We start from the raw sequence: 25,744 nt of genomic DNA on the forward strand, positions 1-25,744 counted from the left end.
GGCAGCTCCACTAATTATTTTAATTGTTAGTTAAATGGCATTAATAGGCCTTTGGCTGCGTGCCCACTGAACTGAAAATCTTAATGACGCGCAGTGACATCGGAACGCACACCCGACATCACCTCGCTTCATTTTACGCCTCAGCAAGTGGGCCCCACCCCCGCTCGCCGAGCCAAAAATTCTCCCCTGTGTCGGGCGGGCTAGAGGGGAGCCCAGCTGAACACACAGCCAGTCGCGCTCAGCGCTACCTGTTTAACCGGGGGGAGGAGGAAGAGTCATTCGTACACATGCACATGAAAGAGCGCAGCAATCTCCCTGATGCACTGAGCTGCCTCAGGGAGATTGCATGGGCAATAAAAGTTTTTAAAAATTCAAGTAAAAAATTTTTTGAACATGTCCCCTCATGTGACAGTGTCACGTGAGCTGGGACATGTTTGTCAAGTTTACCAAATTAATTTATTAATTTTGTAAATCCTTCAGGATACCTCATCCTGCCTGTGGATGAGGTTTCCTGGAAAACGCAAAGGTCGCTTGGGCTCTTCGCCTGCCCGTCAACCTTAAGGTTGGACGGGCAACGGTGTTAATGATGTTAGTGACTTTCTTAAAGGCCTTAATAGACCTTTGACAGTTCGGCAGCCACGCAGCTGCCTCCAGCACGCGTTGCTGAAAGCAATATTGGAATGACACGCGATGACGTCGGGACGCACGCCCGACGTCATCTCATGTCATTTTGCGTGTCAGCGTGCCGGGCCCATCCCCACACGCCGACAGCAATATTCTGGTCTTAGAAAATTCTGCAGCTTTTGCCTCCAAAGTCTCTTTAGCTTCATGTAGCCGATTCATCAGCTCTTCCGTCTCTTTTTTTGTATTTTTTTGCTGCCTCCTGGAAAATTGAACATTGTTGTGTCTTCTCTGCCAACTCATTCTTCAGTTTGTTCAGAGAAGTGTTGAATTCTTTCTGTTTCTCTTCATACTTTTCCAGTGGTACAAACATAGACCTGAGGGAATCTTGTATTATGCGAAGGTCTTTCAACAGGTTTTCTTTTTCCTTTCGAAGGTTGCTTACCTCGTCTAGAACTCTGTCATCAAGCAGGGTCTCTTCATGTTCTTCCAGGTTTTGACTTAAAACAGCCTGCATTTCTTCAGGTTGTTGAGTCCTTACACATTCCTTTCCGAAAACCGGAATGCTTCCAGCTTCCTTTTGGAATCTCAGTGGCCACTTAAGGCTGATTTCCCTTAGCCAATTTTACCCTAGGAGGTTTGGTCCTCTGCCTCTCAGTACGAACACTGGTAGCTTTACCGATTGGCTTCCATATTACTCTGCTTATGCCTTTACCTTGAATGTCTTTACCCATGTATGTTTTCAATTTGGAAGCAGTTTCTTCTAAATTTAATTGATGTTCACCATAATTCAGATCTCTGAAGATATGTTCCCCAGTTACTGTAGTAGCAGCTCCTGTGCCCACCTCCACTAACAGGTTTGCCATTTACTTTCACTGTTACAAATATTGGTTCCCTCTTTCCAACCTTCAAATTAAATGAGTAAATATCTGAATTTGTTGTTTCAGGCTCTTCTACATTGTAAATCTCACTGGGTTTTTTCTTTTGTTTAAAAGTCTGCTTGAATCTTTCCTTGCACTGTCTCATTTTATGCCATTTCTGTGACAATAATAACATTCGATTTTTTTAAAACGCCAATGTTATAATGCTGCTTGTTTCCGCCTCTATTGAAATTATTCTTTGTTTTTGCTGTTAAGTCATTTTTCTTTTCATTTCCCACTAGCAGGGGCTGTTACCCACTTCTCAGCAGAGTCTTGCATTCTCGCGCCCTTTTTGGCTGGAGTTTCCTGTCCAAAGTGGAGGGCGGCACCATTTTGCGCTCTGTGTATGGCTTTTGAATTTCTTACTGAGCTTTCCATGGCCAGTGTCATCTCTAACGCCTTCTTAAAATCCAAATTTGCTTCAGATAATAATCTCTTCTGAATCGTGCCCTCATTCACAACGCACAATAAATGATCTCTGAGCATGTTGTTTAGAGATGTACCAAACTCACAATGTTCTGTTAACTGCTTCAAACTTGCCACATAACAAGCAAATGTCGCCCCCAGAGCTCTATTTCTTGAGCTTTGTTAAACTTGAACCTTTGCATCATTACTGATGGCTTTGGCTGGTAGTGACCCTTCATGATTTTCTGAATCTGGGGCACTGGGTACCACCACACTGTGAATCAAGCTGTAGGCTTCATTCCCATGTGTATTTAAGAGGATCACTCACCTCTTTGCTTCCCCTGTAATCTTGTTCACTTGAAATGAGACCAATCATCTGTGGCTGGATTGAAAGGGTCAATTTTTCCGAATTGCAGCATTCTGAGAGGGAATAACCTCTCTGATTCAAACGGAACTTCTACTTACAATTGCTGAGCGAGTAACAGTGCCGATTTCTTTTCAACTTGATCTCTTCTGTTTAATCTTGTTTTATATTTGCTGGATCCCATGGATCCTTGTCGCCTATTGGCTGAATTGGTGCTATAGATAGAGCTGATCAGCAGATACTTCTTGGGTGGAAACATTAAGTTTATTAACAATACACCCAGCAGCAACTACATGTGTGCTTTCAACTTCAATTCCATCTCTGCACTGACTTCTGAGGTAGCCTGTGCTACTCTCCCATTGGTTACTACTGGTCATGTGCTCTTCCTTCACAAGTATTACTCTTAAAGGTACATTACACACTAAAAAAAAACCATAATTCCTACATATGGGGGAGCTGCAGCAGCTCCATGGAACAAGAACCTGCTGTCCTCTCTCGGGAATGGCATATGCTCTCCGACCATTGCTCCTTCACCAATCTTGCCACCCAAGCCAAGGTAGTGCAGTGCAAAGCCATACCTTCTTCTAGATTGGCTAGCTAACAGGAAACAGAAAGTTGGCATAATTGGGTCCTTTTTTGGTTGGCAAGATATAATGAGTGGTGTGCCGCAGGGATCAGTGCTAGGGCCTCAACTTTTTACAACTTATATTAATGACTTGGATGAAGGGACCAAAGGTAAGGTTGCTAAATTTCCTGATGACACAAAGATAGGTAGGAAAGTAAGTTGTGAAGAGGACATAACGAGGGTACAAAGGGATATGGATAGGTTAAGAGAGTGGGAAAAGATCGGGCAAATGGAATATAATGTGGTAAAATGGGTAATTGTCCATTTTGGCAGGAAGAATAAAAAAGCAGCATTTTATCTAAATGCTGAGAGACTGCAGAGCTCTGAGATGCAGAGGGATCTGGGTGTCCTACTGCATGAATTGCAAAAGGTTAATATGCAAGTACAGCAGATAATTAGGAAAGCTAATAGAATGTTATTGTTTATTGTGAGGGTAATTGAATACGAAAGTAGGGAGGTTATGCTTCAGGTATACAGGGTATTGGTGAGGCTACATCTGGAGTATTGTGTACAATATTGGTCTCCTTATTTAAGGTAAATGCATTGGGAGCAGTTCAGAGAAGGTTTACTAGACTAATACCTTGAATGGGTGGGTTGCCCAATGAGGAAAGCTTGGACAGACTAGGCTTGTATCCACTGGAGTTTAGAAGAGTTAAAGGCAATTTGATTGAAACATATAAAATCCTGAGGGGTCTTGACAGGGTGGATGTGGAGAGGATGTTTCCTTTTGTGGGAGAATCTAGAACTAAGGGGCCACGGTTTAAAAATAAGGGGTCGCTCATTTAAGACAGATGAGGAGAATTTTTTTCTGTCAGTGGGTTGTGAGTCTTTGGAACTCTCTTCCTCAAAAGATGGTTGAAGCAGAGTCTTTGAATATTTTTAAGGGGGAGGTAGATAGATTCTTGATAAGCAAGGAGGTGAAAGGTTATCAGGAGTAGGTGGGAATGAGGAGTTGAAATTACAATTAGATCAGCCATGGTCTTATTGAATGGCAGAGCAGGCTTGAGGGGCCAAGTGGTCTACTCCTGCTCCAAATTCGTATGTTCATATGTGTGTATGTTCTTGATTCAGAGCTGCTCGAAGTTGTCCTGCAAAGCCAGTTGCAATTTCCCCACAACTGAGCTCCAACTCCCAACTAAAAATCAACATCCTTCCCCCACCTATGCCGCATCCACTGATGTAGTATTTCGTACAGAAACACCAGGACAGGCAAAGGCATACAAAACATAAGAGCATAAGAATTTGGCGCTAGAGTAAGCCATTTGGCCTTTTGAGCCTGCTCCATCATTCAATAAGGTCATGGCTAACCTTTTCCCTCAATTCCACCTTCCCACACTCATCCTCATCCTCTATCTATCCTCATCCCATATTCCTTCATTCTTTTAGTACCTCATCCTCGCTAGGCCCATTATTTTCCAGAATGTTTTTTTCTATTAAGACACATATAAAGCATATATTTAATATCCCTGCCATGTCCTTATTCCCCATTATAATTTCACCTGTCTCTGCCTCTAATGGGCCCTTGTTTACTTTCACTAATCTCTACCTATTTACATATGTAAAGAAATGTTAACAATCTGTTTTTATGTCTCTTGCTAGTCTGCTCTCATGCTTTATCAATTTATTGGTCCTCATTTGCTGAATTGCAATATCCTCCCAATCCTCAGGAATACTACCCTTTTTGGAAACATTATAAGCCTCTCCCTAATATCTAATCCTTTCTTTAACTACCATAGATGTCGGCCTATAAGCCAACATTTGAAGTCTTGAAAAAATCCCTCCAAAAATGGGGACCATGGACTTCATCAATCCAACTGAGCAGCAGCCAGTAAAAAATCAATCAGCAACTAACCTGAAAAAACTGGATGCTTCTTTCAAATAGCAGTGGTGGGGGTCCTTCCTGCTACTGGACACTTGCTCAGCTGTGTTAGCTAAAGTGTTGAGGTTGAAAATGGCACTAGAGTCAAATCAGTGTTACAAGCATCACAATCCTCCTACTCTACATAAGTCAGCATCTGTGCCCAGCATCCACATTGAGAACCTAACCACAATGATGTCCGACATGGCCCATAGGCATGGATCCCATTATGGACCAGAAATGGCACCTACACCACCAAAAATACGGACATGACACAACCAAATTCTACGGCCTCCATCTTTGGGATGCCTGAATTCATGAAATATAAATCCAAGCTCCTTCTTTCTCCACGGCCAGGATTTTCCCTTTGTCGGATGGGTGCAGCGGGCGGGCCCGGAAGCAGCTGCAAAACGGACCACCACCCGCAATCTGGCCCCACCACGAATTCACACTGGCTGGCCAATCAACAGTCAGCCTGCGTGAAAGGCATACTGAAAGGCTCAGCACTGCCAGGCTGGGGGCGGGAGGAGGGCGAGCGTGGAAGTCTGCACCTGTGTGGGGGAGCGCGCGCTGACAGCTCCCTGAGGGCGCAGAGCTGCCTCAGGGAGCTGAAGATTTGGACAAAGGAAAATAAAGATTTAATCATTGATATAAACATGTCCCCACATGTAACTCAGTCACATGAAGAGGGACATGTTTAAAATGAAGTGGAAAAATGTTTTTGAGTTTTTTAACTTACCATCCCGCCCGTGGATGAAGTTTCGTAAAAAATGCAAAGGCTGCCTGGCCTACTTGCCCACTCACCAACTGAACGGTTGAGCGGTCATTAAAAAATACAACTTAATTAATCGCTTAAGGACCTTAATAGGCCTCTTAATTGTCAGCGGGCGCACTGCTGACTCTCATGCACGCCCGCTTACCGAAAGATCACGAGAGTGCATAATGACGTCGGGACGCTCGCCTGACATCATCGTGCGAGATTTTATGCCCAATCAGGCCGGGTGTGTGCCTGCCTGCCCGATGGACATAAAATCCTACCCCATACAATAGACTAGCTCAGCCAGATAGGCTATTCCTATGCATTAAATTGCATAGAATTTACAGCGCAGTGAGAGACAATTTGACCCAGCTGGTCACTGGCGATGTTTATGCTCCACACAAACCTTCACCTTTCTTACTTCATACAAATCTTCCAGCATATCCTTCTATTCCTTTTTCCCTCATATACTTAATCTAATTTGCTCTTGAATGCATCCATGCCATTAGCTTCAGTACTCACTTCTCTAGGACTCTTTGTCATTCTACGTCATCTACTGCTTTTAAGAAAAAGTCAGGAAGTCTGCCCATCATTATTATTCCTATCAAGCTCCTTGCAAAATAAATTATGCATCTGGTGTGTAGTATTGTCACTTAAATTAATTAGGCAGTTTAGCATTTTCCTGAAAAGAAAAGCTAATCATTTTGAAATCTAATTGATAAGCTTCAGTGCTGTGTTGGATTCTGAACCAAAAATAATCCTCTCTAGGGTACTTTGAGTTGGCAGTAAACAGAAGCATTTTCTATTTCCTTTATTTGCAACTCAGATATATTGTGTATGCTGCTCAATTTGTCACCATTTTTTGTCCATGATCTAGTTCACTGAATTCATTATAAAATGTGGAATTGAGGTGTATAAATGTATTGAAGTCCACATAAATATATTCAATGGTTCTCTATTCTATGTACATAGGAAAATGATACCTCACTGCATATGCATGTGATTATTTTGCATATTGTAACTTAATAATAGCATTGTTATACCAATGGCAAATGGATAGCTGTTGCCTTACAGTATAGCCACAACAGGAACAATGTTACCTGTCATTTTTTAATTTTTGGCTTCATAAATGATTGCTTTGAGGAGCCTAATTACTAACAGTCTAGTGGAATGCTGTCCACTTCATGATTATCGAATAAATATATTAATTTCCCTTAGTAACTAGGGAGCTTTGTTTAGTTACCCAGAAAAAAACAACTCTACAGAGAAACAAATTTTGAAATTTGAGGCTCAAAAAACACCGAACACAACAATTTCTGTTACAAGTATTTCCTTTCTTCACTCAGATAATATAGTTCGGTCTTTAACCAAGTTTAATCACAATAAAATAAAAGCATGTGTGGCTGGAAAGCAAACTCTGAACAGCAGCTAAAACCACTTTGATTTTTATTGGCTGTGCTCTTATTTTAGATCCTTTAAATTGATTTATATAGAGCTTTGCTGGAGCTGAAGGCTATCTTCATTCTCCTTGTAGATCCAGCTTTTCAAGCCACAGTTGTGCTGTTGGTTCCCTACAATTTATTACCTCAGGATGTAGGAAGAGTGCTTCAACTAATTTTTGTCAATATACTCCAGGTAGAATGGATCTATTTGACAATGTAAAAGTTTATAAATACCTAATCGTATAGTGAACTGAATCTGTGCATCTGAAAACATAGGGAATCTTAAAGGCCATGCACATTCTATATTATTGGCCTGTAGTTTCTGTTAGAATCACAGCACGGAAGGAGACCATTTGGCCCATTGTGTCTGCACCACTCTCCAAATGAGTAATTCACCTATTGCCATTCCCCTGCCTTCTCCCTGTAACCCTGTACATTGTTCCTTTTCAGATAACAGTCTTAATCTATTTTGAATGCCTCGATTAAACCTGCCTCCACCACACTCTCAGGCAGTAAGTTCCAGACCCTAATTATTAGCTGTGTGAAAAAATTTTTTCTCATATCACTTTTCCTTCTTTTGCCAATTACTTTAAATCTGTAACTCTTGTTCTCGAACCTTTCATGAGTGGGAACAGTTTCTCCCTACCTATTCTGTCCACTCATGATTTTGAATACCTCTATCAGGTTTCCTCTCAGCCTTCTTTTGTCTAAGGGGAACAGTCTGAACCTCTCCAATCTATCTTCAAAACTGAAGTTCCTCATCCCTGGGACCATTCTCATGAATCTTTTCTGCACTCTCTCCAATGCTTCCAACATCCTTCCTGAAGTGTGGTGCCCAGAACTGGATGCAATACACCAGCTGAGGCCAAATCAGTATCTTATACAAGTTCACCATAACTGCCTTGCTTTATGCTTTATGCCCCAATTAATAAAGCCAAAGATGCAGTATGCTTTATTAATCGCACTCTCAACGTGTCCCACCACCTTCAATGACTTGTGCACAAAGGCACCCAGGTCTCTCTGCTCCTACACCCTGTTTAGAATTGTAACCTTTATTTCACATTGGCTTTCCATGTGCTTCCTACCAAATTGAATCTCCTCACATTTCTCCACATTGAACTTCATCTGCCACCTGTCCACCCATTCCACCAACTTGTCTATGTCCTTTTGAAGTTCTACACTATCTTCCTCACAGTTCGCAATGCCTCCAAGTTTCGTGTCATCTGCAAATTTTGAAATTGTGCCTTGCCCATCAAGGTCTTGGTCATTAATATTTTTAAGGGAAAGCAAGGGTCCCAACACTGACCCCTGGGGAACTCCACTGCAAACCTTCCCCCAGCCCAAAAAACATCCAGTAGCCACTACTCTCTGTTTCTATCACTCAGGCAATTTCATATCCATGTTGCGACTGTCCCTTTTATTCTATGAGCTATAATTTTGCTCACAAGTCTGTTGTGCAGCATTGTATTAAATGCCTTTTGGAAGTCCATGTACACCACATCAACGGCATTGCCCTCATCAACCCTGTCTGTTACCTCTTCAAAAAACTCCAGCAAGTTAATTAAACATGATTTTACCTTAAGAAATCCATGCTGGATTTCCTGAATTAAGCCACATTTATCCCTGTAATTATTAATTTTGTCCTGAATTATTGTTTCTAAAAGTTTCCCCACCTCCTCAGTTAAACTGACTGACCTGTAGTTGCTGGGCTTATCTTTAAAATGCTTTTATTGAACAAAGGTGTAACATTTTCAATTCTTCAGACCTCTGGCACCATCCCTGAGTCTAAAGAAGACTGAAAAATTATGGCTAGTGCCTCCAGAATTTCCATTCTCACTCCCCTCAGTATCCTTGGATGTGTCTCATCCAGTCCTGGTGCCTTATTAACTTCAATAATAGTTAATATTTATTATCTTCACTGGAGGAAAGCCAGCAGCCTATCCAATACTTGCTCTTTATCAATTGTAGACCCTTCTAGTGTTTGAATTTCTTCCTCTTTCACCCTAGCCTCGGTAGTATCTTCTTCCTTGGTAAAGACAGATGCAAAGTATATATTTAATACATCCGCTATGCCCCCTGTCTCCATCTGTACGTCCCCTTTTTGGTCCCTAATTGGCTGTACTCCTCCTTTTACCATCCTTTTACTATTTATATGCCGATAGAAGACTTTGGGATTCCCTTTTATTTTGGCTGGCAGTCTCTTTTCATACTCCCTTTTCGCTTCTCTTATTTGCTTTTTCACATCCCCTCTGAACCTTCTATATTCAGCCTGGTTCTTGATTGTATTTTCTACCTGGCATCTGTAATAGGCACGTTTTCTTCTTTATCTTAATTTGTATCTCTTTTGTCATTCAGGGGGCTCAGGATCTGTTTGTCCTACTTTTCCCTTTTGAGGGAATATACCCTGACTGTGTCCAAACTCTTGTCTTCTTTGAAGGTAGCCCATTGTTCAGTTACCATTTCTCCTGCCAACCTTTGACTCCAATTTATTTGGCCAGTTCTTACCCCAATGAAGTTGGCTTTCCTCCAGTTAATTATTCTTACTCTGGATTGTTCTTTGTCCTTTTCCATAGTCAGCCTAAACCTTTTAATACAATGATCATTGTCCTCTCAATGTTCTCCTACTGATACTCGATTTACCTTGCCCACATCATTCCAAAGAATCAGGTCTACTGGTGCCTCCTTTCTCATTGGACTGGGAAAATGCTGCTTTAGAATTTTTTCCTAAACACACTCTAGGAACTCTTGCCCTTCTCTGCCCTTTAGGCTACTACTATCCCAGTCTACATTCAGATGATTAAAGTCTCCCATGATAACTACTCTATAATTTTTGCACCTCTCTGTAACTTCCTTGCAAATTCACTCCTCTACACCCCTCCCACTAGTTTGTGGCCTATAGGCTATACTGAGCAATGTTATTGCACCCTTTTTTTGGTTCTTAGCTCTAGTCAAATAGATTCCGTCCTTAACCCCTCTGGGACATCCTCTTTCTCCAACACAGCAATGTTCTCCTTAATCAATATCTCTACCCCTCCCGCTTCCTTCCTTTCTTATCTTTTCTGAACAACTTGTATCCAGGAATCTTTCATACCCAATCTTGCCCTTCTTTAAACCAAGTCTCTGTTATAGCCACAACATCAATTTCCACTTGGCAATCTGCACCTGTAACTCACCAATCTTATTTAACACACTCATGCATTCACATAGATGCACAGCAACCCTGATTTAGACTATAATACTTTTGCCCTTATTCTGACTCCACCTATTAACTTACTATTCCCAATTCTAGTGCTATTTATCTCTCCCAGTATCCTGTGCACTTGGTATTTCTTTCTGATCTTATCTCCTGGTTCCCACACCCTTGCCAAGTTAGTTTAAACCCTCCCCAATAGCATTAGCAAACACCCCTGCAAGGAACTCAGTCGCGGCTCTGTGTAGGTCCAATTCTAATGGGATATACAGGTCAGTCCAAGTTTCGAGAATCAGCGAGAACAGCAGGACTAGAAACAACTCAGAGACGGAAGGCAAGAGCTCAGTTCGAACAGTGAGAAACATCCCCAGTGGGATGTACAGGTCCTATCTCCCCCAGAGCCAGTACCAATATTCCAAGAATCTAAAGCCCTCCCTCCTGCACCATATTTCCAGCCACACATTTAGCCTCCTATTTCTATAATAACTTGCACTTGGTACTGGGAGTATTCTAGGGATTTCTACTTTTGAGGTCCTGCTTGCTAATTTCCTACCTAGCTCCCTAAATTCTGATGGCAGGACCACATCCCCCTTTCCATCTATATCATTGATACAAATATGGACAATGATTGCTGGCTGTTCACCCTCCCCCTGCAGGATGCTCTGCAGCCACTCAGTGACACCCTTGACCCTGGCACCATGGATCAGAATTGTACAGTGTTTGGAGAATGGTATGCAATCAGGGAATTCCTGCACTGCCTGCTTGTTTCTTTTTAACTGTCTGGTGGTCACCCACCCCCTCTCTCCATGAAGACTCTTAAGCTGTTGGGTGACCACATCTATAAACATGCTATCTGCGAAGCTCTCAACCTTACGGATGCGTCACAGTGACGCCAGTTCCTGCTCAAATTCCAAAACCCAGAGCTCAAGCTGATGACACCTCTTGCGCAAATGGTTATCCAGGACACAGGAAACGTGGAGTTCCCATATAACACAGTTATATTTCACCCCTCTCCTATTTTTACTTAGTTCTGTTGAAGGGTCATGAGGACTCAAAACGTCAATTTTGCTCTTCTCCGCTGATGCTCTCAGACCTGCTGAGTTTTTCCAGGTATTTCTGTTTTTGTTTCGGATTTCCAGCATCTGCAGTTTTTTGTTTTTACCTCTGCACTCTCCCCACTCCAATGCTACATAACATGCCATGTGGCATTCCTGCGACCATCTGACCAGCCTGTCTGTATGCCCATCTAATGTTTGGGCCTCCTATGACTCTTTTCCACCCCACCAATGTTCATCTCCTTAGGGTCTTGAAGGGCGAGTGACTTATGAGGCTGGGGGGAAAAGGGATGAAAGGTTGAACTGAATGTACGCTAACTGATGCAGTGTCCTTGTTGTTAATTTCAACATCACCACCTCACGGCCGCGCCCAGAGACACCGGAGCCCACCCTCCACATCTGAGGGCCAAGACATGCAACTTGCAGCACATCATTTCAGCCAGCCAGGCACCAGCACAGACACAAACACTTCGGTGGGGAATTTAACGTCGGCTAGTGTCCCGGGGCACAGTGGAGAGGGCACTTCACAATCGCTGGAGGAGATGGCACAGACAGAGAGTGCCAATGGCGCCAGCAGCTGGAGGGCTGCAGGGGACCAGGCACATGCTGAGTCCAGCACCAATGATGTGCCCCTGGAGTTGTCACCAATGCAGCAGCTGCAGGACAAACGGCAGAAATCGCATTTGCATCTGGCAGGGATGCATGAGGGTGTGCTTCAGTTGGTCTCTGCAAAGGAGGGGTCCAGGCAGAGTGTCAGTGATGGCATGAACCTCAGGACAGAGCTTCACGCTTACTCCACTGAGAGATTGGCGACTCTCATGGAGAGGGGCTTCGATCAGATGGAGACTTTTCTGATTGGGTTACGCACTGACATGCCAGTCCTCACAGCGGCATTGGCCATGGGTAGTCATTCCCAATGTGGGAAATGTTTTGGGCACCAAGTGTCACCGCTCGGTGCCCATGCATCTGCAGTGAGCAGGGAGGTCCAATGTGACCTCACGTCGGCGTAGCAGCTGCCTGTCATCGCTGCGAGCTCCTCTCAGGGCACTCTGGATGAGGGCAGCAGCTCCTCCGCCCCTCTGCCAGTGACCATTTCAACAGTTGAGGCTGCGACAACTGGGGAGGTGCCAGTTCTGGAACTGGCCACTCCCTCCAAGGCAGGGCCATCACAGGCTCCACGGGCCAGAGGACGCCCGCCAAGGTCATCGACGCCAACAGGACAGCAGAGTCAGCAGGCTGTCTCACAAGCCACTCTGAGCAATGGGGCAGCACCTAGACATAGCACCCACAAATGTAAGCATAAGGCACGTTAGGCACTCAATGGGTATGTCACTGGTGATTTTGTGATGGCCTTAGATTAGGGAACAAATAGTTATGTTTGTAATAGAGAAGTTTCTCTTTGATGTTGGATAGAATAAGTCCAATTTTCTGACCATGGCTGAGGGTGTTTCCTTTGTGCTGCATTTGTATGTTTCACAGACATAGCATGAGTGTTTGATTGGACATTGATGTTTCTGCACTAAGCCCTTAGTTGCAGCTGATGAGGTGGAAGATGTAGCACCTAAGTGCCACGTGTAGAAGTGCCAGGCAATGCTGGTCCTACAGATCCATGTGTGTGGAGCTAGCTGGATTAAATTGTCCTGGCCTGGGTGTCACTGCCTCCTTGGTGTAGTAGCGGGTCGGCGTGCTGCCCCTTATCATTGCCCTGTGCTTCCTCATCCTCTGACCCCCTGCTAGATACACCATGTGCAGCCTCATCCACTGCGTCAGTGTCTTCATCGTCAACTGCATCCCCCCTTTCCAGCGCAAGATTGTGCAGAGCGCAGCAGACTACCACTATCAGAGAGACACGATCTGGAAGGTACTGGAGTGCGCCCCCTGAGCGGTCCAGGCAACGGAAGCACATCTTGAGAAGACTGATGGCTCTCTCCACCACAGCCCTTGTGGTGCCCTGGCTCCTATTGTAGTGCTGCTCAGCTTCTGTTCTTGGATGGCGGAGAGGCGTCATGAGCCACCTTCTGAGGGGATAGCCCTTGCCACCCAGCAGCCATCCATCCAGCCAAGCCGGAGCACCGAAGAGCCCCGGCACCTGGGACTGTCTGAGGATGTAGGAGTCGCAGGAGCTGCCTGGGTACCTTGCACAGACTTGCAGAATCTGCATCCTGTGATCGCACACTATCTGCACGTTCATGGAATGGAAACCCTTCCTATTGATGAAGGCACCGGGCTCACCTGCTGGCGCCTTGATGGCCACATGTGTGCAGTCTATTGCACCCTGGACGCAGGGGAAGCCAGCAATGGCCATGAAGCCTCTGGTTCACTGTGCCTGACTTGCCTGGTCCCAACGGAAGTGGATGAAGATCAATGCCCGTCTGAACAGACGTCTGTAACCTGCTTGACACAATTGTGGACATCTGATTGGGAGATGCCGCAAAGATCACCCACCGACCCCTGGAAGGAGCCAGAGGCATAGAAGTGAAGGGCAACTGTGAGCTTCAGAGCCACTGGCATGGGGTGTCCACCCACACAGTTCGCAGAGATCTCAGGCCCAATCATCTGACAGATATAGTTGACTGTCTCCCTTGAAAGATGGAGCCTCCTTCGGCACTGCACCTCAGTCATATTGAGGTAGCTGCTTCGCCACCTGTATACCCTGGCAACAGGATAGTGGCGTCTTCTGTGCCCCCTTCCACCTTGGGCAACCTCTTGGCCCTGCGCCCCTTGTGCCTGCGCCTGGCCTCCCAAAGGTGGCTCCCCTGGAGGCTGATTGTCCACTTCTGGCCTCCTCCTTATTCTATCCCTCCCTTCCTCCTCAGAGGAGCTGCCTCCAGTGGAGATGTCAGAACCCATACGCAAGCCAAATGGAGGCCTCCAGAAAGCTGCAGGCCTGATAAAGATTACTATCTGCAGACTCCTGAGCTGAAGCTTCAAAGTACACAAAAAATCTCTTGGGAATCGATGTGAACTGCTAACAATCACACAGGCTAGTTTACAACACTTTCTGCATTAAATACTTCATGAAAAACATGAACAACCCCTCTGAGTCCACATATCCCACCAGTGCATGAGTTTTAATAAAAAATCACCTACCCGCCTGCCTGTTGGGCCCGTGCGCCGAGCTGAAGTTTGCACAGGCCCCTCAAAATCCTCGTCGATTGGCAAGTTAAGAGCCTTAACGAGACCTAAATATCACGATGCCAGAATATCAGGATGCTCGCGCGACGTCAGCGCACAACATTTTAAGCGCTGCCTTGCGGGCTCCGCCAACCGCACGTCAGCCAGAAAATTCTGCCCAGGATGTGCACACTCGAGATTGGAGCAGTCCTGCAATTTCTCTGTTAGTTAATAAACTTGCTACTACTAATAGATCTTAGTACTGCAAATAAACCTTTATCAATACTACTAAATCTTACTACAAATAAACTTAACCAATACTAATAAATGTTACTAATACTTATTATTCCTAATACTTAATAAACTTTACTGATAGTAATAAGCCTTACGTTAAAAAAAGATCAGACGCACCAGTGTATTCCCCAGTTTAGATCAGAAATACACACCAGCTAAACACCTGCCTGCTTCCCTGTGATGTCACAACACAGTTTTTCTTTCCAAATCTGGATTCTGACTGGAAATTGGTTACAGTCTTGGACTGAACTCTCATCTTCACTCTTTGAGCTGTTTGTAGACCTGTTGCTCTCACTGTTTCTCACCGCTCGGGCTGGTTACATTGAGCAATTTGCTTAAAATCAACCAAACTGTGCTAAAGATTGAGAGATTTCAACCGCAAATTACATTCAGTGCAAACCAAGTTTTCGCAATCTTTTACTCTCATATAAAAGCATTGTGCCAGAAGCCAGTCCTGCCCACAAAACAAGTCATGTCCCCAGGTCGAATTAATCATCATTGCAAATTTCCACGAATTGTCGCCATGTGAGGGCCTTTAAAGAGGCTTCTGTAAAGTGCTTTATAGATGCAGAGGCACTAATAGGCATGTTTTAAAAACTTTTGTTTCCTTTACATTTATAAAGAAACTAACAATTTTACACTAATATAACTAGCAAATAGTTCTATATAGTTTTTTTAAAGTCATTTGTAGTTATTTAAAATGGGTGACTCACAGATGGTAGTCTTGACACTGATTAAAATGCTTCTGTAGTAGTCTGGTACATAAAGGGTTAACGTGGGACTGAGTACAGTACCACCCGTATAGTGATGTAAGAAGATACATGACCCAGAGCCAGGGTCAGTCTGGAGATGGACACAGTTGGGTTAAGACCTAGAATGGGGTCAGCTCCACACCTGTACCTTCTACTGTATATAATATATATATATATAATGAATTGTTAATAAAGACTTGCTGTTAACATAGTCCAGACTGGAAACCTACATCATGGTGTCCGAAGCAGGATTCTTCACTTATCATCAGGAGCACCCTGAGAGGAGCCTCCAGATGCAGACAGCTGTGGCCCTCCTGAGAGAGCCAAAGATCTGATGGAGACTCCAGGTACCTCGTCCCCCTCTTGCATTGGCATTGCCTGCTTGAGCTTCGTGACAATGGGATGGCTTGCAGACCTGCACATACACCCAGCATCCCCTGAATGTAAAAACAAAAAGCTAAAAGCTACTGCGGATGCTGGAAATCCAAAACAAAAACAGAATTACCTGGAAAAACTCAGCAAGTCTGGCAGCATCGGCGGAGAAGAAATCAGTTAACGTTTCGAGCCTTCATGGCCCTTCGGCAGAACAGAGTGCTGCTGGTTCTGGCTCTCCATGAGAGTCACCAAGATGAGAGGATGATCACTGTGCTCATGATCTGGATGGACGCCTCCACTGCCCTTGCCAGGGTGCATATTCCCTCTGGAATGTCCACCAGATCTTCATGCACCTCCCGTTGGGTATCCAACATCTGTTGTCTCACAGATGACTCCAGAGACTCGTCATCTACCTGTGCTCAGAATCTTCCTGGTATCCTATACTCCTCCAAGTGCCAGAGGCCTGGACTTTCACAGACTCCAGCAGCTGGTCTGACATTTTTTTTATTCATTCATGGGATGTGGGCTTCGCTGGCTGGGCCAGCATTTATTGCTTATCCCTAGTTGCCCTTGAGAAGGTGGTGGTGAGCTGCCTTCTTGAACTGCTGCAGTCCATATGGTGTAGGTACACCCACAGTGCTGTTAGGAAGGGAGTTCCAGGATTTTGACTCAGCGTCAGTAAAGGAACTGCGATATATTTCCAAGTCAGGATGATGAGTGGCTTAGACGGGTACTTCCAGGTGGTGGTGTTCCCACCTATCTGCTGCCCTTGTCCTTCTAGATGGTAGTGGTCTTGGGTTTGGAAGGTGCTTTTGAAAGAGCCTTGGTGACTTCCTGCAGTGCATCTTGTAAACGGTACACACTGCTGCTACTGTGCATCAGTGTGGAGGGAGTGAATGTTTGTGGATGTGGTGCCAATCAAGTGGGCTACTTTGTCCTGGACGGCATCAAGCTTCTTGAGTGTTGTGTGAGCTGCACTCATCTAGGCAAGTGGGGAGTATTCCATCGCACTCCTGCCTTGTTCCTTGTAGATTGGAGCCAGGCTTTGGGGAGTCAGGAGGTGGGTTACTCGTCACACGATTCCTAGTCTCTGACCTGCCCTTATAGCCACAGTATTTATATGGCTAGTCCGGTTCCGTTTCTGGACAATGTTAACCCCCAGGATGGTGATAGTGGGGGATTCAGTGAGTGTAATGCCATTGAACATCAAGGGGCGATGGCTGGATTCTCTCTTGTTGGAGATGATCATTGCCTGACACCTTGTGTGGTGCGAATGTTGCTTGCCACTTGTCAGCCCAAGCCTGAATATTGTCCAGGTCTTGCTGCATTTGGACTAGGACTGTTTCAGTATCTGAGGAACTGCGAATGGTGCAGAACATTGTGCGATCATCAGTGAACATCCCCACTTCTGACCTTATGATGGAAGGAAGATCATTGATGGAATAGCTGAAGATGTGATGTTCTAACTCGTTGGTGCAACAATTTTGCCCGACATGCATGTACCCACTGAGGTTCAAGTATCTGAGCCGGTAAAAGCTGGGAAGAAAGATGGGACAGTGAACCTACTAAAGTCCCCTCTTCTTCCTAAAAGGTCAACCCTTAGGGCTGGTGGCTGCTGATGTCAATGAAAATGAGGAGTGAGAAAATATCGCTGCAGCTCCGACAGTGATGTTCCACAAATTATGTTTTTTATAGAGGTGTTCGGCTCCATCCACTGCCACATGCGCGCTCACATGCACAAACACACAAACACACACTCTTCCCTTCCCCCATCCAGGCTATACTCCCTCATCCCCAGGTGACAAGACAGGGTCCCTCGGCTGCTCACCAAGCCCAGCACTAACTCCAGCCTCTCCTCGTCCAACTGAACTGCCTGCTACCCCCCACCACTGACTGATCATATCCAAGAGATCCTCCTCCATTTTGTCAGCACTCCACCAGCAGTCCTCATCATCTCATGTCTGTGGTGGGCCTCTTCTACTGCGAGGACAATGAGACAATAAAAAGTTCCATATCTTGGAACTTCCCTCAAGGTAGCTCCCACAAGTTATTGTGCTTCTCTCATCTGCATCATTTTACACATTCCGTACCATTTAACCTTTCCAACCCCCATGCCCCAGCCCTCAAATGCCTGGCTAGGTGCCGCAGCTCCTTGAGTTGGCATTATTGGCCCACGGAGAGCACTCAGCCTAGCTAACACCACCCACATGCATACCTTCCCACATTGAGAGTTAGGATTCTCATTCACCCTTGAGGAATGGAGAAGGTCATTCAGCCTTTTGTTGTCAGGTCCTTTGTACGAACTCACTACTACTGATCTCTGCCACACCCATCCAGGCTTACTTGGTCAGGCGTGGGAGGAGAACCTCTCGCCGTTTGGACACAACCTGGAGAATGGCACAAGGGGAATCATCATCAAACCATGGGACTGCCCATGATTGTGCCTCTGCTATTGCTCTAGGCTGGTGGTCATATTGCCTTTTCCCAATCTGTACCAACAGGGAGAGATCTGGTAACAGTCAACAGTCGTGGTGAGCACCTCAGGAGGAAGTGGAGTTGGCAAGGATGGTGGTAGCCCTTTCTTTCATAGCAGATTTTTATTGAAATCCAGTGCAGTGATGGAGCCCCTCCGTTGCCCTACAGCACACTGCCGGCAGCCCTTTAACTCAATGGCATCTGCTCCCTATTGAGTGCCCACCCTCATTACCGCCTGACAACTCGCCCTATGCCTCAAATTTGCCAGCAATCCTGCCATTCAGCTGTTAAATCATGGCGGGGCCACGTGACTCAACAGGAGCAAGAACACCATCCACTTGCATTTCCACTAACGTCACCCCTCCACCTAGCATAAAATCCTGGCCATTCTTCCTCAAAATCTGATGTGCCCTTTAAATTTAAATTGCACTTACGGATCATAAAATCTCATGGCTGCAGAAGCAATCCTGCTTTAAGCATCTTAGCTAAAAGAAGTTCTTCATAAATAATTCAATTCTTGCAATATATTGCTGATGCTCTTTTTAAAATGTTACTCCAATGCATAATCCTGGGCACCAGTGGTGACCTTGAGTGTAGACGAGTGGGAGCTTATTGATGCACAAATGTTATTGAAAGGCTTTTGGGACTGGCTTCTGCCAGAATGTAACACACTCTTCATTCTTCGCAGTCCTTGACTGTAACCTGTCCCAGTTTGCCATGGAAACATGAACACCAATAGCAGATTCAATGCAGTGATATCTAGTTATTAGATAGGCCCCAGTCCAGCTCTTTTCTTAGAGCTAGGCAGTCATTTTTTTTATTTCGGAGTGAAAAAGTGTCCTGCTGAGAAAAAACAAAGAACGTTTTAAATCTATTAAGGCCTCTGTTTTGCCAATATACAACTCCTCAATCAATATATTCCTAACATCTTCATTAATGAAGAGAGGAACAAATATCAAACTGATTTTAGAGAATAATCCAGCTATGGAACAGTGACAGTCAATGGGACTTAGACTTAAGAGGTTAAAATGGCATAGATGCCATCAGTAATGGATACCAGGGGCAGAATTTTATTGGCCCACAAGAAGAAGGAACAAGGGTGAGGGGGTGGGGCAGTGCAGGGGGGCAGTAAAATCACAGGGAGCTGTGGCAGATCAGTTCCCTGATCATGTCCCACCTCGGGGATTTTACTGACGGCAGGAATGGGATCGGACAGGCTGCCCGCCACAACGATGGAGGCAGGTAGTCAATTTAAATATGCAAACTCCCAATTAGGACCATTTACCAGTTACCAGAAGACACTGTCAGTTATTCAAAATGCTGACGGCAGATTGCGCCACCTCCCCCCGCCAACCCCACCAAGCCACCGCCACGTGGGGATGTCACCAGCTGAATGGAGACAGCCTCTCAGCTGCAGCCTGGGATGATTTGCAAAGCATAGAGGGTGCCGGGGGCAGGGGAGGCAGCTCCCACACCCCCAGAAATTTCCACAAAGGGAAATTTTTATTAACCTTTTTTTTGGCTTACCTGATACAGGATGCAGGACCATTGCCTGCCTCAGCAGAGGCCTTCTCTCCCTGGTGGCACTGCTGAGGCTGCTGAGCTGCCAGTCCTCTGATTGGACTGGCAGCTCTCAGGGGCAGCCAGCCATCCTGAGTAGGATGGCAGCCCCAACAGCAAATGCTTAATCAGCTGCCGGCCGTAAAATTAGGAGGGAAGTCCTGCCTGTGGATGTTACCGACATGCATTTCCAGCCGATGTCAGGACCTCGGTGGATTTGGTAAAATTCTGCCCAATAACATCATGGGTACATCACTGGACCAGTAAAAAGAAAGATTTGAAAGGCACTGCTAACGCAGAGACCTAGGGGCAAAAGTTGGATATCCCCAAAAACAGGCGCAGGGATTGTGATATGCAATTAGCGTGCGCTCATTCCCTCCAATGCAGGCAGCACACAAATGTTGTGCTGTCTACTCATTACCATGATTGCTGTGTGGAGCCAGCATTAAGCACACTGTTGAATGGCTACATGCCTCAACTTAGCGTGAGGTTGGCACCACTTAAAGCCAGTCCGCACTATTCAAAGTCAGCCTGCACACCTTAAAAGGGAGGTGCATTCTGGCTGCAGCAGGAGCTGGAAGAGGCTGGCGCAAGTCTGTGCAGGAAGAAAACAGAATAATGAAGCAACAGTGTGCTCCAAGGTTCCCTGTTGTAGCACTAGAGGCCTTGGTGCAGGAGGTGAATAGGAGGAGAAAGATCCTCTATCAAAAAGTCAGGAAAGCTTTCAAACAGACACTGAGAAGACTGTGGGAGCATGGTCAATGCCAGCAGTGTAGTCCTGAGGACCTGGATGTAATGCAACAAGAAGTTTAATGAATTCACAGGTATGGTCAACATCAGTGAATGCAACTTCAAATACTATATGCCATCATGTGCACCACTAGTATCAAACACTGTTCAATTCACCACCCCTCCTTCACTCACCTACCAACAATCTCTATCAGCCATGACTCATACCTCATATTCAGAACTTCACTTCACTCTCACACACTTAGCACTGCTGTGAGCATCACACTCACACCTCAGAGATTAAACACACCGCCAGTTATTCAACCATGACAGCCACAGCACCCAAACACATTGCACCACATCCACTGACATACTACCATCTCTCTCTCTTGCAGGACAAGGTGGTGCACATTCAGAAGCTGCAAGAGCTAACTGAAGGGAGATGGCCATGGCTGCATGTCCTCACCCTGATGGAGGAGATAGTGCTGGCCATTAATATAGCAGCTTTCCCAGGGGGAGGCCTGAAACCATCGACGATAACAGCATGCTCATGCCTAATCTCCTTCTCACACCCCACTTTTCACTCATCCAACAATCCCTCCTGATTTACCAGCTACACATGATTCAACCATGCAGCTGTTGCTCCCCCTCTCAAGCCCCCTTCACCACGACCCAACCCTTGAGCTTTTCTCCTTTCAGATACCCAAGAATGGCAACCTGGCAAGGTAGTGGTGCAGGAGTAAAAAGTGAAACAGGAAGAGGAGATTGATGATGAAGAAACACCATCAATTGATCTCATATTCACAGCCACCAGCTCAGATCCTGACTTTAGAGGCAGGATCTGCACCTAGTGAGACACCAGGCACAAGTGGCCTGCAGCCAGGGCAATGTGAAAGAGTAACACAGGTGCCAGCTCACCGGAGGACAAGATTGTACATGCGATTTGATTCAGAGGACTCAGATGAGGACTCAGGTGGAAAAAGGTTGATGCGTATGCACACAGAAGTGCTTGGTGCATGGGCAGGCCTTCTGGAGAGCCTGTAATCACTGTCAAGTATCATGGCGGATTTGAGCACCAACCTTGCACATAGCTTTGTACAGATCTTGGAGTGAATCCTTTCCAGTGTGGAGATGGTGGCCAGCTCCTTTAGCACACTTGTGGACATAGCCTTGATGCAGCATCTGATAGCCAATATCTCAGCTTCCATCGCAGTACAAGCAGAAGCCACACAATGTCTGAGCACTGGAGTGGAAGCTCAGACAGGAATCATGAAAGCTCAGCTAGTTGCCATGCAGGCTGAGACTGCAACCAAAATGGTGCCAGTACCAGTGTGCCAAGGGGCTTGCAGAGTCTCACAGTAAGCTGTCCTCCGATGGATGGCTACAGAGAGGACAAACTTGCTGTCCTCTCTCAGGCAATATTCATCCTCTCATCACTTTTGTTGGTGCCTGTCAGCCAGTCAGCCCAACCTGCTGCTGTCCATGCTGAGGTGGTGCAGTCCAAAGTCAGACCCTCTGGTCCAGAGCTGTTTAAGGTTACCCTGATAGACCAGCTGCAGCCTCCCCCATTAAATGTCAGCAGCCAGGCTGTTAGGCAGATTTCAGGGAGCTAGAAAAGAAATTAAAAAGTAGGGCCTCAAAGGTAGTAATCTTCAGATCACTCCTGATGCCGGTCCCTAATGAGTACAGAAAAAGGAATATTTATGTAGTACATTTTATGGCCTCAGGACATCCCAAAGCACTTTACAATCAATGAAATATTTTTGAAGCATACTCACTTTATTAATGTAGGAAACATGGCAGCCAGTTTGCAGCCAAGTTCCCAAAAACAGCAATGTGATAATGACCAGGTGATATGTTTTTGTGATGTTGATTGAGGGATAAATATTAGCCAGGACATCAGGGATAACTCCCCTGCTCTTCTTAAGATAGTGCCATTGGATATCTTTTATGTCTACCTGGTTTAATGTCTCATCTGAAAGACTGCACCTCCAACAATGCAACACTCCTTCAGCATGACATTGGAGTGTTGGCCTGGATTTTTGTGTCCAAGTCCTGTAATGGGATTTAAACCCAAAACCCCCTGACTCAGAGGGAACCAAAGCCATGCCACACCTTGTAGGCATCAGCAACTTTAAATAGCAGTAAAAATCACCAAACATTTCTAAAACTCAGTTGCAGTCAGTAGAAATCAATTAGCAAATAACCTGAAAATAGTTAATGATTCCTTTAAGTGTGGTTGGGGAGTCCTTCCTACATTGCTGAACACCTATTCAGTTTGACCAGGCTAAAGGAGGATGTTAACTGGAGTATTCAGGTTGAAAATTGTAGCGCTGGCATTAAATCAACATTACACGCTGACTGAAGTCACAGACAGCATACTTCTGGTGCACATTTTCAGTGCCTACGCTAATCTTCTACTCAAAGTGGTATCAGGTACAGTCCACACAAGAAGTGCACGCGCAGGGCACGGACGCTATTTTGGATTCCAGACTACACCAATTGCACCAAAATGATGCACAACTGAATTTTGTGGCACTAGTCTATTTACGCAGAAAATGCGAGTTCAAGTCCTACCTTGGCAATTTGACGATTTGAATTAATTTTTTAAAACATCTGAAAATAAAAATACAATTTGATATCAGTAACAGTGACCATGAAGCTACTGAATTGTAGTTTAAAAAAAAAACACCTGTTCCTTAATGTCCTTTAGTGAAGGGAACCTGCTGTCCTAACTTGGCCTGGCTTATAGGCGATGCCAGTCTCACACAGTTGGGAGGCTGATGGTTACAGAACGGTTTCTCTTAAGTCTTTGTGGTCTTCAGTAGGTTAACTATAAGTCTTTATTAACAAGTAGAACTGTTTACACATGTATAGTAAAGGGTACAGGCTAGGAGCTATCTCCATACTTAGGCCTTTGCCAGTCTCTGCTCAACACCACACTGACGCCTGGGGCATGTGCCTTCTTACATCACTGTGTGCGGTACTCTACTCAGTCCCACATTAACCCTGTGTGTGCCAGACCCTTATACTACACGCACCAATTTGGTTAACTCTTAAACGCCCTCTGAAGTGGCATTTCAAGCCACTCCAGTTGTATTGAACCTCAAAAAGTAGACGGACCACCATGTCTTTGTCAGGGTAATGGGGGCTGGCCAATCAAAGCCAGCCTTACTGGCAACAACTACATCATGTTGAGGAATTTTTCTTTCAGAATCAGCAATTTTTTAATTGCATCACATCTCATGCTTATTGAGAAAAATAAGCCCAGAATTTAAACATCCAATACCCCAAGCAAAGAAACCTGCAACAATCTCTTCTGTGCAGGTGCAAAATCTATAAGCTTGTATTTAGTCACCTGATCAGATACTCCCATGCTGGCTCATGTTTAACTGGCATACAGAGGTGTGCAGGTATTTCAAAGCTTCAAGCGGAGGTGTATCGCAAATATTATGGGCAGGATTTTAAGGTCATAAGGCGCGGTGGGCAGGCCTGGGAACGGCCAGGAAACAGTCCACTGCCCATGATCAGCCTCCGACCGCGATTTCACGCTGGCGTGCCAATTAAAGCCCACCCAGCATGAAACGCGGCTCCGCACTGGCCGGGAATGGGCGGCCAGGGGTGGGGGCCTGTTGGCCGCTGGGTCCAATGGTGACCCAGCGGCCGATTTGAAAACGACCCAGGCAGCCCCTGGAAGGCCTCTACGTGTCTTCAGCATTCCAAATGGAGTCGAGTGCGGCTGGACGTAGCAAGCTGGAGGGCAGGTCAGGTGGGCACTCGGCTCCCCGCTTTTCCGACGAGTGCCTTGCCGTCCTCCTGGAGGAGGTGGCTGCTAGGAGGGACATCCTTGTCTCCAGAGATGGGAGGAGGAGGCCACCACACCAAGAGGGCATGGGAGAAGGTGGCAGCAATGGTGAGCAGCCATGGTGTGGTGCAGCACACATGGGTGCAGTACTGGAAGCTCTTCAGTGATGACCTGTGCTCAGGAAGGTTGAGTACTGTGTTGGCATGGGTCAGTGTGCTGACATGTTGAGGTGTGGTCATCCTCCTTGTGGACCTCAGGGGTGCTAGAGTCTGAGTGCCAACTGTCAATGATGCCAGAGCTGGCCAATGGGGTGAGCCCTGGCTGCTTTGACTGAGTGCCTTGCGGCTCGAGGGCCACGATTCGGATGTGCCTTGGGAGCTAGGGTTGGCCAGGCTGAAATGGTGCTGCAGGTAGAGAGTGGACTTATCAATGCTCCTCTGTTATTTCAGGAGAAGACAAGCCATAACCAGACTGTGTACAAGCAGAAGGCAGCCCAACCTCATGCTACTCAGCAGGTTCGAGCAAGATGCCCTGGGACTCGAGAGCCAGCACACCCCACATGCAACTGGGCGTGGAGAGGCGGGGGTGCCAGACGAAGGTAAGTGGGCAGTACACAGAGGTGAGAGTTCCAGAATGTGCAACCATTTTAGTGTAACGTCTTCATTGATGTGAGCCTCAAACCTGGAGTCCCCATTGATCATTGAAAGACAATGGCACCGTGATGCAGACCTCCATTGTCTCACCAGGGTGCCTGGTATGCACAGTGACAGTGTGGTGACTTTAACCAGTGACATGTCCTTGTTCTCCCTTTTAGGTTCACCAGTAGGCATTCGCTCTCCAGAACTCGAAGGGCCACCCCTGACATCAGAGGACCACCGAGCTTCAGTTGCGCCTGCGTCACACCCACTCTCTGAACCAGGCACCAATGCAGATACCAGCGCTTCAGTGGGCATTGGTTCAGCAGCTAGTATCTCAGTGCACATCCGTGAGGGCAATTCATACTCACTTGAGATGTAGGCGGAGGCAGAGAGTGCCCAGAAGGCCAGCAGCCAGAGGACGGCTGGGGACCAGGACAATGCTCAGTCGTAGGCTGATATTGGGCCTCTGGAGTCATCCATTAGGCAGCAGATGCTGGATGTCCAACGAGATGTGCAGGAGGATCTGATAGAGATCCATGAAGGTATGCGTGCCACGGTCTCCGTTATGGAGGAGTCCATGCGGAGCATCAGCACTGTGTTGACCCTCATGGCCAAGCACACTGCCTCCTCTATTGAGAGAGTGGCGACTCTCATTGAGGAGGCAGCCCCAGGGACAGAATGAGGGGTTCCTGGGGTGGCACTCAGACCTGCAAGCCCTCACACAGGCACTGAGCTCATGTGGTCACTGTCAGTGTGGGAGATGGA

Source organism: Cetorhinus maximus, chromosome 10 (genome assembly GCF_964194155.1).
Source record: "Cetorhinus maximus chromosome 10, sCetMax3.hap1.1, whole genome shotgun sequence".
Classification (NCBI taxonomy): domain Eukaryota; kingdom Metazoa; phylum Chordata; class Chondrichthyes; order Lamniformes; family Cetorhinidae; genus Cetorhinus; species Cetorhinus maximus.